The sequence below is a fragment of the Camelus dromedarius genome, chromosome 11 (assembly GCF_036321535.1).
Source record: "Camelus dromedarius isolate mCamDro1 chromosome 11, mCamDro1.pat, whole genome shotgun sequence".
Taxonomy (NCBI): domain Eukaryota; kingdom Metazoa; phylum Chordata; class Mammalia; order Artiodactyla; family Camelidae; genus Camelus; species Camelus dromedarius.
The window spans coordinates 72787800-72804776 of NC_087446.1; the positions used below are offsets into that span (position 1 = coordinate 72787800).

A 16977-nucleotide genomic window follows, 5' to 3' on the forward strand; every position below is an offset into this window, starting at 1 on the left:
CTCTCCCACCACCTCAAGTCTGTCCCAGGTCAGGAGTTCCACAAGTGGGGGCCTGCCTTTATTCTCCCTGAGCACCTGTCAAGGGAGGCTTCTTTGTGTCTGTGAGCCCCTACTGCCCCCTTGTGGCCTCCCCTCACTAATTTCCTCTGCTCTTGGTTGAGAAGTCCGTAAGTGTTGAATGAATTACCCCAGTGATCAGGGTTTGCTTCAAGAGCACAGTGTATTCTTTATCAAATCATACAAAGTGATGACATAATTGGAGGTTTCTCACAACAAAGATACTTTCTGAGGTATGACGTCTAAGTCAGCTTTCAATGCTTTTCATCATTTTCTCCCTTTCCTTCCAAAGAGCTTTGCACTTAGTGTAGTTGTCCTAAGTAGTGCTGCTGGAGACAGAAACAAACACGGGTTTATGTAGCAGTGTTTCTGTCAGCTTTAGGTTTCCTGAGTTGTAAGTGAGTTAATAACAAAGCTTATTTTTATGCAGTTCAGATTACTTTGCATGATTTCTCCCCAGAGATGTAAATGTCTTCCTGTGGCAATCTGTTGGTTCTCTTATTTTTGTCTACTTCATTTTTGAAGTTGGTGTTGGTGGAAATTTCACATTAAATGTTAAAAGGAAAAAAGTACTTTGCCAAATTTGAGTCACATTGGATTCTGAGCATCCAGAATCCAACCAATTCTGAAACTAAATTCTAATATTTTAAAGACTATTAGAGGATTTGTCATCTGTGGTTTTAACAGTGTATCTCTCATCATGTGCCTTCATGATGAAGTTGAAGAAATGCTGTAATCTTTTTATATTTGAGGAAAAATTTCATGGTTTCTTAGTTACTCAAGGAGTTGAATGATATACAGGTTGATCATAGATTTTTAATGAGAAATTAATCAAACGTGTTTCTTATTGACCCTTGGAATGGATATGCCATGGTCATTCACTGGACACAATAAAAGTAACTGAGTCATCATTTTGGCCAGATGGAAGTCACATTTCAAGCATTGTCACGTGTCAGTTGTAAAAGAATTAGGGGCCACCTAATACGAAGTTAGCAAGCAGAGCAGTCTCTGTAGTTAAGAATCATTCTGGTCAACAACAAGTTTGTGTGTAAATCGTTTTTACTCAATAACCATCTTCCCAGCTGATCGCCAACTTTTCAAGTAGGTGCTGTTGTCTTTGGTCACAAAGCCTATTCTGGGTGATTTCATGTTTATTCACGACAAACGCTCTGGTTTCTGGGAGCTAAGCTGTGAGTCTCTGGGTGGATGGTGGGGGTGCAGGGCTGCAGACTCCCCTTTAATTCCTGCACCTGCTGTTAGAAGGGCTGTTACGTTTACTGCACGAGTCCCTTCCAGGGCTTAACACCAGCTATAAACAACAGGTTTGAGTTGGTGTTGCTCTTCTTGGAAAGGCACTGGGAGTCCACGTGCAAAGCCAGCTCTTCTTTTTTCTGCGTGGTCTGTGCGCTGGACTCACCTGTGATAGGCAGCCTCTCGAGGGGTCCCTCACTCTCAGCCCCCTGTCAGCGGGGCGCCCATTTCTTGATGTTCCCACACTTCCCACGAGGGGCTTCAGTTGGGTGACTCTCAGGGAACACGTCTCCAGATTTGGTGCTGACAATTTCCCATGCTCGGGTGGATTGTGTGTGTTCTTGAAGGCTCTTTCTTGGAGGGTCTCCAAGGAGTTGAGCTCACCAGTCCGATTAGGACAACTTCTGTGGCCTGGGCTGTCCGGCCTTCCAGGACAGCTGCACGGTGACTTGTCTGGAGAGCCAGCCTGGCCCACTTTTAGGATCTGGCTGTGGTGGGCCCACTCTCTGCTTGGAGGTGGGCTCCTAGTGGGCTCAGGAAGTCAGGACCCCACCCCTCTCTCAAGAGTAAGTGCCACTGTGAGAAACATGGCATTTCTTTGGAGCCAAGAATGGTACCTAACTTTGAGGGAAGTTTAGGAAGTAAATCTGAAGGATGCGGGGCCATAACTGCAAGGCCTCTGAGAGTGGGGTGGGGTAGCTGGTCTGGAAAGGAAACTGGTACCCAGGGCAGCAGGGGTTCTGCAGCCCTTTAAAGCAACCAGACAGCACCTGAGTCTTCAATTCATCCACTTGCTTGTTTCTCTAGTGATATTGTATTAACAGTCAAGGCAGGCACTTAGTTTAAAAAAAAATCTTTTGCATATAACTAGTCCCAGCAATTTCACTTCTGGGAATACAGCCTAAGGAAATAATCGTGAATTTACAGGAAATTAGATAAACAGATATTCACTCCAGCTTTGTTTTGTTATGGAAACAACAGGCCAGCCAAGAAACAAGCACCACTCGGAGGGTTGGAGTACTCAGATTTATTATGCTGGCGGGCTCAGAGGGCCTTCTGCTCCAAAGCTCTGAGCCCCTCCAAGACATGCGCATGAGGTTTTATAGGGTTAATTACAAGTATGGGGCTATTAGCCAATAAGGCTCAAACAACAAAAAGCAAGGAATCAGTACACTGGAGCTTATCAATTCAGAACAGATCACGTTACTGACACTTGTTGAGCTTGGATTTATGAGTTAGCTTGTTAGCCCAGTAAACTGACACTAAACTTCAGATTTATGAGTTAGCCTGGCAGAACTTAGATCAGTAAGCCGACACTTATCACACTTAGAATTGTGACTTAGCTTTTTAGCCCAGCTGGGCTTTTCCTTCACAGTTTCATAGTAAAATATTGGAAACTAGCAGTAAGTGGAGAGTGGATACATTCATTATGATACAGCAGTTTGTAAAAAAATACACATCCATTACAAAGACGAAATTTCAGTATTTATAATGCTACAGAAACGTGTTCCTATTATTTTAAGTGGAGGAAGCAGGCTGTAAAACAGGATACACAGTGTGGTCCCCTTTCCCTGAAGCTGCTGAGCAGAGGGCAGTCAGGAAGGACCCCCGGGGCCAGGGAGGGAGGGGCTGTTCTCCCAGTGGCATCTGCACCTTGCTGGGGCAGTGGGGTCTCTTTTACCACAGTCTGCACTACCCAGAGCCCCCGGGGGCTCTCTCTGGGCTGTTCCCTGAACTGTCAACAAGGCCTTTGCACCGGTCTTGCCAGTGTGTGCTCCTGGGTTATCGAGGGTCACTTCCCACGCGGCACTTCCTCAGTGAGTGGGCTCCATCACTCCCCTAACTCCCTACCTCCTGGTTGCCGGCTAGTGAATCACAGGCTTTACACACTCACATGTGGGTGTGTGGTCCCCACGTCTGCTGGTGTAACTGGCTTTTACTGAGCTCTTGGTGCCACGTGCCCTGCGGAGCATGGTATGTGCACTGGCTTGTTTGCAGCACGAGCCCCACGAGGCCAGCCCCTTGGATAAGGGGCCAACCCAGGAGGAGGGTCAGTCCTGCGTGGGCTCTGGCCCAGCTGGATTGTAGCCACGGCCCCCAGGGCCCATCGCGGCTGTGCGGTGTGTCTGGGTCCGGGCGGGGTGCCGCATGCAGTGCTTGCTGAGCGAGGGGACAAAATCAAATACTGACACTCCTTATCTGGGGACGCGGAGCCTGGAGGTGGTTTTGGTTTCTTTTTCCTTTTTCTCTATTTGGCCTCAGGTCAAAGAAAGTCCCAGACAAAGTGGCCTCAGCAGGACTGTTAGCTCCTGATGAGGCTGGGGTAGAATGTGTGAGAACCCGGGTTCTCCTCGCCTTCCTGCTCTGCGGCTCTCTCAGTGGTGGCTTGACCCCCCGCATTGCAGAGGGCCATCACCATTCAAGGCTGTCACTCTCAGGTGTGACAGCTGGCGGAGCAGGGGGACTTGTCCCTTGCTGAGGTCCCCGAGCTGCCATATCAAAGACCCTCTGGAGCATGTGTGCAGAAACAGAGCACAGGTTGTCCTCAGCTCAGGTCAGTTCAGGGGAGGCTTTCTTGGTCCCCAGAATGGTCATTCTGCAACCAGGCTCTTCCTGCCTTGTGGTTTTGCCACTGTCACCCTGATCCAGCCCAGAGGGGGGCAAGCTGGGGTGCATGTGGGCTCTTCTGCTCCAGCTCCCTTGGCCTCTGTCCTGTGCACGCTGGCCTCAAGGCCTCAAGGGAGGCAGGGAAGATGCAGAAGGAGGTTGTGGTGGGCTGTTCTGTGAAGCCTTCCTGGTTTCATCTTTGGAGTGAAGAGATCTCACCTGGAAGTTCCTCAGAAGTGCTTCCCTCCTGCTCTGTCATGCCGGACCAGGTGTAGCAGGAAGGATGGGACCATCATTGGGGTTTAGATTAATCTTAAGGCAACTTTGCCCTGAGGCCACGTGGAGGAGGCCCAGCCCTGGGGGCCAAACCCACTTCTCTTAGAAATCAGGAGGGGGTGGCTCTTTGGTTATTTACTAACAATGTCTAGTACGCAGCTGTTCTGGATTTATAAACTGCCTAGGGCATGTAACACATGTAATTTAATGTCTTAAAGTAAACTTTATGCATCTTTCTGGTAAAGATTTCAAAGATATTATAAAATAAATAGGACAGAGAAGCACCTTCTGAGGACCCACTGAACCCAGTGTTGAGAGTCCCCCTTTGCTCCTTCAATCGCAGGGTCATTGTCCGATGGATTCACTTGTCTGTCCATCAGGATTCTCTGCTCACAGCTTCCAGAAACTCTGGCTAACGCTAGCACCACAGAATCCACAGGAGCTACCGGAAGGACCTGGACCAGCCTCTGTCATGAGGGAAGGTAGGAGCCCTGTGGCAGGTCCTTTGGGAGCCTCTCCGCACTCTGTCTTGTCCTTGCTCTGCCAGGTCAAGCATCCACGGGCTGCTCTCTTCCACCCTGAGATGTGCAGGACTCGTGGATGGGGTGGCACTGGGCCAGGCAGACCTACCCAGTCTGTTCTGTGGCCCCAGGGGATAACCCGTACCTGGCCTTGAACACTGCAGTGCAGCCTGAGGGAAGGGATGATGTCAGGTCATCATCCTAGAGCGTGTCTGGTTCTGTTAAGACAGATGCCACTTAGGCTGGCAGGTGAGACCAGGGTCGTTGGTACTGAAGTGCAGGGTTGTCCCCGGAGACCACTCAGCTTGCTGTGGGCATGCACATGCCATTCTTGGGCGCTACCTCTGAGCCACTGTCCCTCCTTTATAGTTCCCTCTGTTCTAGGTTGAGGGTGTGCTTTGCAGGGTATTTAGTGTTTTCCCGGGAAGCCAGAATAGCCAAACCCGGAGGTCAATGTTTTGTTGTCAGAATGGGTAACTCGTTTCCTTGGCTCCCAGATCTTCTCCTTGTCATGTTTGTCCCACTTTTGGAAGCTCGTCGTCTTTATCTTCCCAGCCTGCCTTATTTAACAGAGCCCTTGTCCATTTTACCTTGCTTGCTTTAGTTGTCTGTCTGTGAACCTTCTCCAGCTTTGCTTTTAATGAAACATGTAGCTAGAACTGCGTCCGTTACCCTGCGGTCAGGAAGCACCATAATTTTTACCCAGACAGGGTGATGCTTTCTGATTTATTCCAAATACCTCTTTTGATGAGGGCTAGCATTTTGTTTATGTTTTGGAGGCTGTCGTATTTCCTCAGTTAGCCTGAGAGAGAGGTGAGTTTTTCACTTTTACTCATCCGACTTGCTGAGCTCCAGCAAATGGGTCATACCTGTTACCATGTTCGAGGTGTTAGCAGAGGTGGCTGCTGGAAGTGGTTACAGGTCTCTGTACTGCACAGTAAGTGGGTTTAGCTGAATCAGAGACCCTCCTGTCCCCAGTGTGACTTGTGAGTTGCCGTGTTGTGGTTTCCAAAGAACTAAACTTAGTATGATACACTTGGATTGAGAATCTGTCCTATAGGTTATCAATAATAAACTAAATAACCAGTGGTCATCAACTATCTTGTATATAAAAGACACACATGATGGATTGATATTTTAATGACAGAAACAGAACTTTTGTCTGTGTCAGGCCAGATTTAGGCAAAGCTTAGCATTTCTGTTGGTGATACTGAAACTCCAACTGCTGCTCTGAGTCTCTTACTGTCTCTCACCTGTTTATCATAATTAGAAGGTGGCTCATAAACTTATCCCGTGTAGCATGTTAGCTGATAATCCCTTAAAATATGTTATTCTTTGGCATATTTGCATTTCACTGCTAGTCCAAGAAATAATCAAATTGGTGACTCCCTGGTGCTGGAATGATTTTGGAGAGTTGGATGGGAGAAGTAGACACACACCCTTCTGCTTCCTTATGAGGCTGGTTCTACTAAGTTGATGCTCTCAGATCGTCAAGTAACAAAAATATCATATCGATGCTTTGCTCTCATAACCTCACACACTGAATTTTTCTAGTGTTTTTTTTAATTGAGGTATGGTCAGTTACAGTGTGTCAATTTCTGGTGTACAGCATAATGTCCCAGTCATGCATATATATACATATGTTCATTTTCATATTCTTTTCCATTAAAGGTTACTAAAAGATTGAATATAGTCTCCTGTGCTATATGGAAGAATTTGTTTTTTAATGTGTTTTTAACACTTGCAAATCTCAAACTCCCAAATTTACTAAAGTTGTCCAAATTCACTGCTGTAGCTCAACTTGCTCATCATGAGCATGAGCCCAGTGATCCACTGAGGTTTTCTCTGAAACTCAGACTGTTTGAGTGGAAGGTGCTCAGTGGGAAACACCTGGACTGTGCTAGTGCATCCAGCCCTCCACATGTGCACCCGCTGTGGGCAGCCTGCCATTTTCATGTGATTTAAATTTGTATGGCATAAACATCTGAATTCAGTAGACTGTTAACGAAGCATCTGAATTTTCTTTCAACAGGATAGCTAGATGGCCATAAGCAGTGAATTAAAAAAAAAAAAAAACCTTCAAACTCCATAATTGGAAGATATTGAAAATTCTTCATACCAGCGGTCTGAAATCAGGGAAAGGACTGGGAGGCCCTCCCTGAGTGTGGCCTGGCAGGGGGCCCTGTCACGGATTCTGCATGGGTAACGCTGGCCGTGGAGAAGTTTTGGAAGGGGAAACCAAAAAGCTTTGGATCTTTTCCTGAATTTTTTTGATGTGCTTCTAAAGCAAGAAAAACCATCTGTAAAAAGGTGAGAATAATACTGAATGGCCTCTACTATTATGCAGATCTTTGCTGTCTTTTCAAGGTCCTTTGCAGCTCACTTAGGACTTACACCTTTTTGGAGAAGAGATCTGTGAGACGTGTTTTGGATGGAACTTTGCAGTGCTGGCCACTTGACAGTTGAAATATCTCTTTTAGACCACTAGTTTAAGGCTTAAAACCCTTTTTATGATTTAAGGGGCCTAGTTTACATTTAAAATGATACCCTAGGATATATTTTAAACTTTCACGGTGGGGTGTTTCCAGATCTTGGGAAAGGTCTCAAACAGAGAAAGAGCTTTTCCTAATGGATGAGTGAGCTGGAGAGAGCAAAGCTGACACTTATCCCTGTTTTACTCCAGACCAGGATAGGTGGACAGCAGAACAGTGTGGTCCTGCAGAAGCTGAAGCCTGACACTCCTTACACCATCACCCTGTCCTCCCTGTATCCTGATGCAGAAGGAGGTTGGATGACAGGAAGAGGTGAGACCAATAAGTGAACCTGGACTCCTGTGGCTTTTATAGTAACCATCATGGGGATGGAATCACATCTTCCACTTGGAACACTGGAGTGACACAGAGTTTTGCTAGACTTTTAAAATGCATGTTAATAATGCTCTTCTTTTTTCTTTCTTTTCTTTTCTTTTCTTTTCTTTTCTTTCTTTCTTTTTTTTTTTTTTTTTTTTTTGGTCTCTGTTGGAGGTGGGGGTAATTAGGTTTTATTTATTTTTTAATGGAGGTACTGGGGGTTGAACCCAGGACCTCGTGCACACTAAGCATGCACTCTACCCTTGAGCTATACCCTCCCCGCAAGATCTAAATTGTTTTTAATATCCTTTCTGGAGTTATCTGCCTCTGGTCTTGGAGAAAGTTGTTTATTACCTTCTAGGATAACACAGACAAAAAAAAATTGTGTACTCTGAGGCTACAATACCATGTGGAGGGATGAGACATGTACCCGATGATCACAGACATTTTTTCCTTTATTCACTACTTCAACAGATATTTGCGGGGCACCTACTAAAGGGATCCTGTGTTCTAGGGTTCCCAGGACCCCTGAGTAAACCTGGTCTTTGTGTGTGCTGGTTTGTTAGGGTCACGCATGATGTGCTTTCTGTGCATTTCAGAACCTTTGAATACAGTGAGGAACCTCAGTGTATGACCCTTCCACCAGCACTTTGCACGTTCGCTGGGAGCACACAGAGCAAAATCCTGGTCAGTATAAGCTCTTCTATGCACCCGCAGCAGGTGGTATGAAGGAACTGGTCACTATTTCTGTAAGGAAAAGTGTGTGTTAGTTTCAACTGTAGATTGCAAAGTAGAGATCAAGAGTTAACCAGTTTACTGTAGCCCTGAAGAAGTTCATGTTCCTTCAGTAGAACTTGATGGAGGGTGGTCGGTTGGGGCCTCAGAGCCTGGGTGATGGGGGCTTTTGGGGGACTGGGGCTGGGGGATCAAATCATTCCAGGGGCTTTTCAAATAGGAGTTGGGCGTGTGCAGAGAGGTGATCATCACCTCTTAAAACAGTTCATATGGGGGCATATCCTTAGGTCCCAATACTCCGGAACCTCCTTCGTGACTTGGTCTTGAGTTAGTATTTTGAGTATTCGGTTGTTCAAAGTATTATTTCTTGTACAAGGTTTTCAAATCAAGTACTTTACATTTTATTAAAATCTTTAGGTGCCAATCCCTGGGAACACCAATGATGTCGTTCTAAGGAATCAGCAGCCGGATGCCCCAGACACCATTACAGTGGTTCCCCTCTATCCTGAGGGTGATGGAGTGCATACACCAGATACTGGAAGGACATGGAAGTAAGAAGACAGACAAATTTAGCGTTTTCATGATGCATTTTGCTTTTTAGTATAGCATTAAGTTTAAAGTATAAAGAAAATTTGGGTAATTCATAATGATGGAATAAAAATGTAACAATTACACATAGTTTACCTCCCAACCCCCACCAATCGTTAATATTTTAGTGTATGAAATAAAGATGGCATTCTGAAATGGTAACTTCAGGATTTGTAAATGTGTACATAGTTATCAGTATTCTCTGTCACTGACAAAAGTTCATGAGTTTTGCTTTGTGCTTGATAAATTTGAAGCAGCGTTTTGTTACTGGATTTCAGTGTCAGTTGTTGAAATCTTGGCCATGTTACTCGATAGCACATTTCTCTGCTGATGAACTGTTTTTTTTGCATTGAAAATCTCTGCTTTCATTTGCTATTAACACCTCGAGAAACCAGTTTATAGTGGTTTTGCAATTCTTTGTAGTATTGTTTAAAGGCTTTGGTGCATACATCTAATTTTTTTTTTTTTTGGCTTAAAAATATATGTGCTGTGGCTAAAAGAAAACAAGTGTGGATGAATTCTTTTGGCAAAAGATTAGTGGTCTAGAAAAATGATGTTATTGCTAAAGTGGGGTTTGGGGATAATATATGGATTTAATTTGCATGTTTTCCTAAGTCCCTATTGGGGCAGTTAATTGAGAACTGAGTGTATCTTTGATTTCTCCCTATGTTGCCTTTTCTTTGAATCACAGAAGACATTCAGTGTCTGTCTGTTGAATGAGAAGAAACGAATGATCGAAGCCAGGTAACCTAGCTGCCAGTTAGTTGGGCGTCCTCGGTGTTGTCAGTTCTCATTTAGAGGCAGAGGTGGTAGAATCCTCTTGTCTCTCTCTCCATGACCTGTGCTGGAAAACTGAAGCTTCTTTTCCAATTTCTTGCCCTTGACCCTTGTCCTTTTGTGGCCAACCAAGTACTACTAATTTTACTCCTTTGTTTTTTATTGGCAACAAGTTAGCATCCGTAGAGACCAAGACCCTAGTTGGCAAAGTTTGGCTAAATATGGATTTGGAGAGTTTTCATCTGCTTTTTTATGCAGGTAATTCAAAGTTTAAGGAGGACGGTATTTTATCCTGCTACAGAGCGAAAGTTCAGGAGAAGTGATTACAAAATCTTGACATGTATAAATAGACGTAAGAAATACATGTTGGCTTTTCTTTCCTCAGTGGTGAGAAGAGTGGCCAGAGATGCCCAAGTGTACAGTCTGACCCCAAACAGCCAGGCTGTTGGCTGGGCCCCGCCCCTGGCCAGGGCCTCAGCACCGCGCTGTGTGTGCTCCCCTGGCTGGCAAAAGGCCCCCGGAACCTGTAAGTACTGTTGTCATGTTAGAGCTGGCAGAAGAATTTTGTAGATTTTATGGCGCCTCCTGCTGTAGTTGCTGGCGCAGGACAGTAGGTAAGGTGTTGTGGCCCTGTGTCACGTGCACACTCATTTCCTGATGAATTTAGTTCCATGTTTGTGTTGTGCTCAGCAGCCTGTGAGAATGCAGGCCACAAACATGCCCGCGTACAATGCTTAAGTGATTGCTTTTCATGAATTAAATTGTAAGGGTATGAACTGCAGGGTTAGTAAGCAAAAATGAATTTGGGGAAAATGTAAATTAGCTATATGAGTTAAAAAACCCCAGTAGTAAATGCAAGTCATTGATAGACCTTGTCAATATGGGCTTTCATTGTAACACACACGTCTTTGTTAGGAACCTACCTGAAAGTTTGCCTTCATTGGCTCTTAATAGACTGCCCAATCTGTCTTAGTACTATTCTATTTTCTAAGTAAGTTAATAATATAAAGAGCAGAAATTACTAATTTGAGTAGGGAGAGTGTCAGAAAACCTGAGGGAAAGTAAATTTATTAGACTTTACAAAAAGAAGCAGTGACCGTAAACAAACATAAGCACACGAGGAGCCTGTCCGAGTGTTGATTTACACCCTTGTGTGCTGCAGGACGTGTTCAGAGAGCACTGGCCTTGTCCATCGCATGGAGTAGCTCTTATTTTAATAGAAAAACCTCTCCCTGAGAAGTGTCTCTAACACTCGGGGTGCTTTGGGGTCACTATCATAAGCCCTGGATGTTGTATTTGAGAACCTTCCCCAGGAACATAAATGGGAGGTTGTTGAGGATGCCAAGGGCCAAGTGTGAACTCACATTTAGTGGAGAGGGGATTTCTGAGGGAAAAGTGCATGTAATGCTGTGGCCCGGGCAGATGTCACAAAGTAGCACAGAGGTTGCCTTCTGCTGAGTCTGGGCTCAGTCCTTTACTATAAACATTATTCTGCTAATAAAAGTGTGAGTAAGCATTTGGGTTGTTACCAGACAGAATTTGGCATGTCCTCCCCTCCAGGTTGTGGTGCCAGGAAACACCCCCACAGCGCACTTCGAGCAGCTGGTTCCAGACGCACCCTATTCCGTGAACATCACTGCGCTCTACTTGGATGGAGGGGGAATCCCAGCCCCAGGCGGGGCCAAACACATGAGGCTGAAATCCTTCCCGTCCAGTTCCCTTGTGACTCAGTGAGGAAGGCTGGGCAGGTGGGTGGTGAGGGGGGTGCTGAGAGCCTCCGCCACCTTGCGCAGGTGAGGGGAGGCCTGGCGCCCACTTCTGCCCCGGTTCCCACGTTCACATTCAGTCTGAGGGCCCTCTGGGCTGAGTGAGTGTCATTGGGCTGTTTTCTCATCTGGGGCCTGGGTTAAGGAGAGGTTTCTTCCCTTCTCCTGCCCTGCGTTGGGTCTTCTCACCAACTGAGCACTTTTGAAACGTGAGGGCTCAGCCTCTGTGTTTCATTCAGCGGGAAGTGGTCAGCATAGTTAAAATCCTTTTCTCTCCCAGTCTGTACATTTAGGCTCCAACCCAGTCTCTGTCCCAAAAAGCTCAGCACGTAACTGTAGCTCTGAATGGAGCACTTTCTGCTGTCTAGGGGTCTACGTGAGAAAGGTAGGAGATGCGGATTTTATCACAGGGGTGGAAATACCCCAGAGTGGTGACATCCCTGGGTGCAGTTACTCTGACCTGCGTACAGTTCTTTTATAACCCTCCCTCCAACCCCATGCCCACCTGCTCACAGACAGGCCACTAACTCTATTGTGTTGCTTTATTTAGGACCATGCAGCAGACCGAGGAATCTGAGTCTTTGGAGAGACAACCATCAGCCTGTCCGCGCACTGGGATCACGCTGATGGGCCAGCTCAGCAGCACAGGGTCATTTTTTCTCCCACCGCTGGTGACTCAGTTGATGAATATGTGAGTCTGATACTCGTTCATTTGAGCATTTTGCAACTTCTTGCCTGGTTGGACGCTGAAATTAAGCTTTCTTCTTTAGAAGTGCTGTGATGACAGTTGAGTCCTGTCTCTTGTGTGACAGACTGACAGTGTCCAGTTTGACTCTTGTGTGACAGCCACATTTTATATGACTTTCTCTGGCCTGGCCAATCAGAATCCTCCCCAGCTTGGGGGTGGTGATGTGGGGCTGTGCTTGGTGATGCAGTGGGGGCCGAGACTGAGGCAGAAGACCTGGGGTCCCCACTGGAAGTCCTGGACCCGGACCCTCCCACAGCAGGGGGCGCTGTCACCTCCCTGGTGGTCCTGCCTCCTGGCTTCCTGTCCTGGGCTCCGCTGGGATCCTCTCACCTGGACCTGCATCAGGGGAGTTACCTTTTAGAAAGTCTGTCAGCCTCCTGGGCTTATTTTCCTTCATACTGCCTGCTCACTTTCCTGTTGGTTTTTTGTGTTTTTCTTACATTGATTGTTTTTAAAATTTCTATCACCCAGAGCACCTTGGCAAAGAGGCACTGGACATCTGACCAGGGCCAGTGTGGTGAGAGCGCCAGCTGCAAAGGGAGGCCGATGTTGGGCCCCTGCCGGCCTATGCACAGTGCCCCGCAGCCCGGGCTGGACCCAGACTGGCTGGGGAGACCTCACGGCCCCTGTGGTTTGGGCAGGCCAGGCCTCACAAGGCCTGAAGCTTTTTTTTTTTTAATGTTGTATAAGTTAATCCTGTATTGATTCTTTTTCCTGTTGATACTTGTTTGCCGGTCTGGTGTTTGCAGGTTAATTTTATTTCATTTCTTTCTTGCTCGTGCAGAATAATCCAGTTGATTTTATACACTGATCCTCAACGCAGTAACCATGCCCTAATTCACTTCCTAATTGTGAATGTCTCTGGATTATGATGGGTTTTCCATGCATATAATAATGCCATGCACACACAGTGGCAATTCTCTCACTTAAAGTTTGATCTTTATGCTTCCTATTTTGTTGTTGTTATTGCATTATTATCCTGACAGTGTCTTCAGTACAGTATTGAATAGAAGAGGTGAAAGCTGGCATCTGGTTCATTACAGAGAAAACTCTTCCAGTATTTGCTCATTAATTGTATTGTTGGTTATTGTTACTGAATCCAAACTCATTCTGCTCACTGCATGACAGGCCAGTAAATCAGGAGATGAGGTATAAGGGCAAAGAATAGTGACTTTATTCAGAAAGTTGGCTGACCCAGGAGATGGCAGACTGATGTCCTGGAGAACCATCTTCTCCAAGTCAGAATTCAGGCTCCTTTTTTACTACAAAGGAGGGGGAGTGCTTGGTTGCTGCAAACTTCTTGATGTAGGAATTCTTTGTTCTTGGAATCCTGTGTTCTTGCAGCTGTCCAGGTGGGTGAGATCATGGTGTCCCTGTAAGCCTCCAACAAAACAAATGTTGTTTTTTATTGCAACTTGTTATCTTCACATGAATGGAAAAGTGTAAATATCCTTAAAGGTCAGAGCCTTGGGAACAGGCTCTCCTGTATATTTCAGACTATTGGCAACATTGTTTTACAAAAGGTGCAGAGCCGGCAAGTCTGAGCCTAGGAAACAGGGCACAGGGTTAAAATCAAAGGAACAGGTCTAGTATGGAGTCACATTTATTCTTTTCTATTCCATCATCAGTTCACTTAGATAATCAGATTCAGAAAGCTCCCTTCTTTCCTTTTTTTTTTTTTTTTTTTCCCCAGTTCATGTTGCTCCGAATGTGTTTCTTCCTGTCTGGATTCTAAATATTGTTGGACTCATCATGCTCACTCATGTTAGATTCAGTTTTCTGTTTCCTTTGTCTGCACCTCACTTTGCATTTCCGTCTAGTAAAAAGCCAGTTTTCAGTCTCTTTCCTTCCAAAGAATATGGACAATACTTTGAGTGGAATTTCTATTGGTAAAGAAATAAAGATGGAAATCTTTATTAGAGTTCTTCCACAGGAGGAGGAGTAACTACAGCTGAAGTGACCTGGATAATCGCAACTGCCTGCAGGACCTGCCTGAATGGTTGCAGATTTCTGTAAAGCAGAATTGAACTGTCTTTTTGTTTTTGAACAAAAGACAAGAACTTGCTGCCTTTTTATGTTCCTCTGCTGTGCTGTTTGCATTTTCTTAGACTGCTGAGTGTGTGATTCCTGTACTTGGGCACCTGGGCTCTATGAAACTTAATGCCTGGTGCAGGATGCCTTCTCTTTATTCCCACATTGCTCATCCTACAGTGCTGCACTGACTCATCAGAAAAGGGTGTTAGTGTGGACATACGTTACTGTGCCATAGAGTAAGCCCGTCCCTGCCACCCCCACCTTCCTCACCCACTCCAGAAATTGCAAGAATAGGACCCAAAATATATTTTTACTACAGAACCACAATTAGACAGTTGCTCAGAGTTAATAATAGCAGCCCTCTTCTGTGTAGCAAAACAAAACAGACACACACATCAAACCCTCAACACTTTTAATGAGCTGATTCTGGATGTGCTGTACTCTTTTCAGTTTCATTTAGATATTTTTACTTAGCAGGAAGATCCCTAAGAACAATGTGCAGAGATGATAACTCACCTGTGCTGATGCTCTTACCAGGCTGCTGTGGCTGGTGGTACCACCACGCTGTGGCGACTGCCTGTCCTCCTTGTATCTATCCATCTTATTATAGTTTTCAAAGCAACGTTAACACTGTTCTTTCTCAGTACAACTTTGCAGGATAGGCAGTGCAGGTTTTCGTATCCTGTTTTGTATATAAATGAACACTGAAGTTTAGAGACTTGAAGTGTCCGGAATCAGAAGTGATTAGGTGGCAAGACGTAGTCTAGTAGGATGAAAATCAGTCTGTGCACTTTTGTTCTGGTTCCAGGTTCTAGCTGCTTGAAAGATAGGGCTGAGTTCTGGCTCTGCCACTGGCTGTCTTGGGAAAATTGCTTAACTTTTCCAAGCCACAACTTCATTCTTTGTAAAATTGTTTGATACAGATCTTTTTATGATTGATGGTCTTGTAAGTGAGATAATGTGAGTTAAGCCAGCACAATGATCACCAAAGGAAGTGCCCACGGTTACCATTATTATATTATTATTATATTATATTATATTATATTATTATTATTATTATTATTATTATTATTATTATTATTATTATTATTAATTATTACTAATGTTGCTAAATGTTCACATTATCCCAAGTATATCCTTTTACAAATTGTATAGCATTTTTATTTGTTTTGTGTTTGTTTTTATTGAGATATAATAGGCATATAACTTTATATTAGGTTCTGGTATACAACATGATTTGATAGTTACATATATTGTGAAGTGATAACCACAGAAAATTTAGTTAACTTCCATCATTGTATATATTTACATTTTTTTCTTGTGATAAGATTCTATTCCCTTAGTAATACCAAATATTTTATGTGGTATTATTACTTATAGTCACCAAACTGTATGTGTCATGACCTCATGTTATTTATTTTGTAAATGTAACTTTGTATGTACTGGCCCCATTCACCAATGTTTCCCCTCTTCTCCTCCCCACGCCTGGCAACCACTAGTCTGTTCTCTGTATCTATGAGCTTTTTTTGATTTTGTCTTATTTAGCTCCAACCTATAAATGAAGCCATGCATGTTTATCTCTGTCTGATTTATCTCATTTAGCATAATGAATGCCCTTAGGGTCAATCCATGTTGATGCAGATAGCAAGATTTCATTCTTTTTAATGACTTAACGGTATTTTGTTGGATATATACACACATACCAGATTTTCTCTGTCCATTCACCCACTGATGGATGCTTAAGTTGTTTCCGTATCTTGATTATTGAATTAATGCTGCAGTGAAAATGAGCGTGCAGATCTCCTCTCAAATTAGTGTTTTCATTTCTTTCAGAAAAATAAGGGTGGAATTGCTGGATCATATAGTAGCCCTACTTTTAGTATTTTGGGAAAATTCCATGTTGTTTAAATTTGTGGCTCCACTAATTTACGTTCCCAACAGTCACAGGTTTCCCTGTTCTCCATGTCTTGCCAACACTTGTTATGTCTTACCTTTTTGATAACAGTCTTCCTAACACATGAAAGGTGATACCTTGTGGTACTGATTTCTGTTTCCCTGATGACTAGTGATACTGGTCCTTTTCATGTGTAATCAGATTGGGTTTTTTTAATGTTGTTATTATTGAGTTGTAGGAGCTTTTTTATATATTTTGTATATCAGCCCCTTTTCAGTTATATTATTTGCAGTCCTTTTCTCCCATTCAGTTAGGTACCTTTTCATGTTTTTGTTAATTTCCTTTGCTGTGCAGAAGCTTTTTAGTTTGATATAATCCCACTTGCTTATCTTTATTTTTGTTTCCTTTGCTTTTGGTGTCAAATCCAAAATCTCATCAGCAAGATTGATGTCAGGGAGCTTACTGCCTACATTTTCTTACAGTAGTTTTATGGTTTCTTCATTCATTTTGAGTTGACTTTGTTTGGTAATAAGATAGGTGCCCATTTTCATTTGTCTGCATATACTTATACAGATTTCCCAACACTGATTAGTAAAGAAACTGCTCTTTCCCCATTATATATTTTTGGCTCCCTTGCCATAAATTGTTGATATATGCACAGGTTTATTTATGAGCTTTATTCTGTTCCATTGATATACGTGTCTGTTTCCAAGCCAGCACTATACTGTTTTGGTTATTTTCACTTTGTCATGGAAGTTGCTTTCTTTCACAGTTTTGCTAAGAGTTATTTTCATGACTAGTCAGTGAGTCTTATTAAATATCTTTTTACACTTATCCTACTTAATCATTATTTTATCATTGTACTTTTCTGTTA

General features: G+C 44.0%; 2 long non-coding RNA genes across 2 annotated transcripts in view; both read left to right on the top strand.

Annotated features, from left to right (window-relative positions):
• The first annotated feature begins 6840 nt into the window (after nucleotides 1–6840).
• On the top strand, nucleotides 6841–8875 carry LOC135322491 (uncharacterized). The gene is made up of 4 exons (XR_010383065.1): nucleotides 6841–7022; nucleotides 7396–7516; nucleotides 8161–8248; nucleotides 8714–8875. It is a non-coding gene; the product is annotated as an uncharacterized LOC135322491 (long non-coding RNA).
• Nucleotides 8876–11278: 2403 nt separating this feature from the next.
• LOC135322492 (uncharacterized) overlaps nucleotides 11279–16977 on the top strand; it is a 31762-nt gene continuing 26063 nt past the window's right edge. Inside the window, exons 1-2 of the long non-coding RNA XR_010383066.1 lie at nucleotides 11279–11409; nucleotides 11978–12118. This is a non-coding gene — a long non-coding RNA (uncharacterized LOC135322492). The remainder of the gene's footprint in view (nucleotides 11410–11977; nucleotides 12119–16977) is intronic.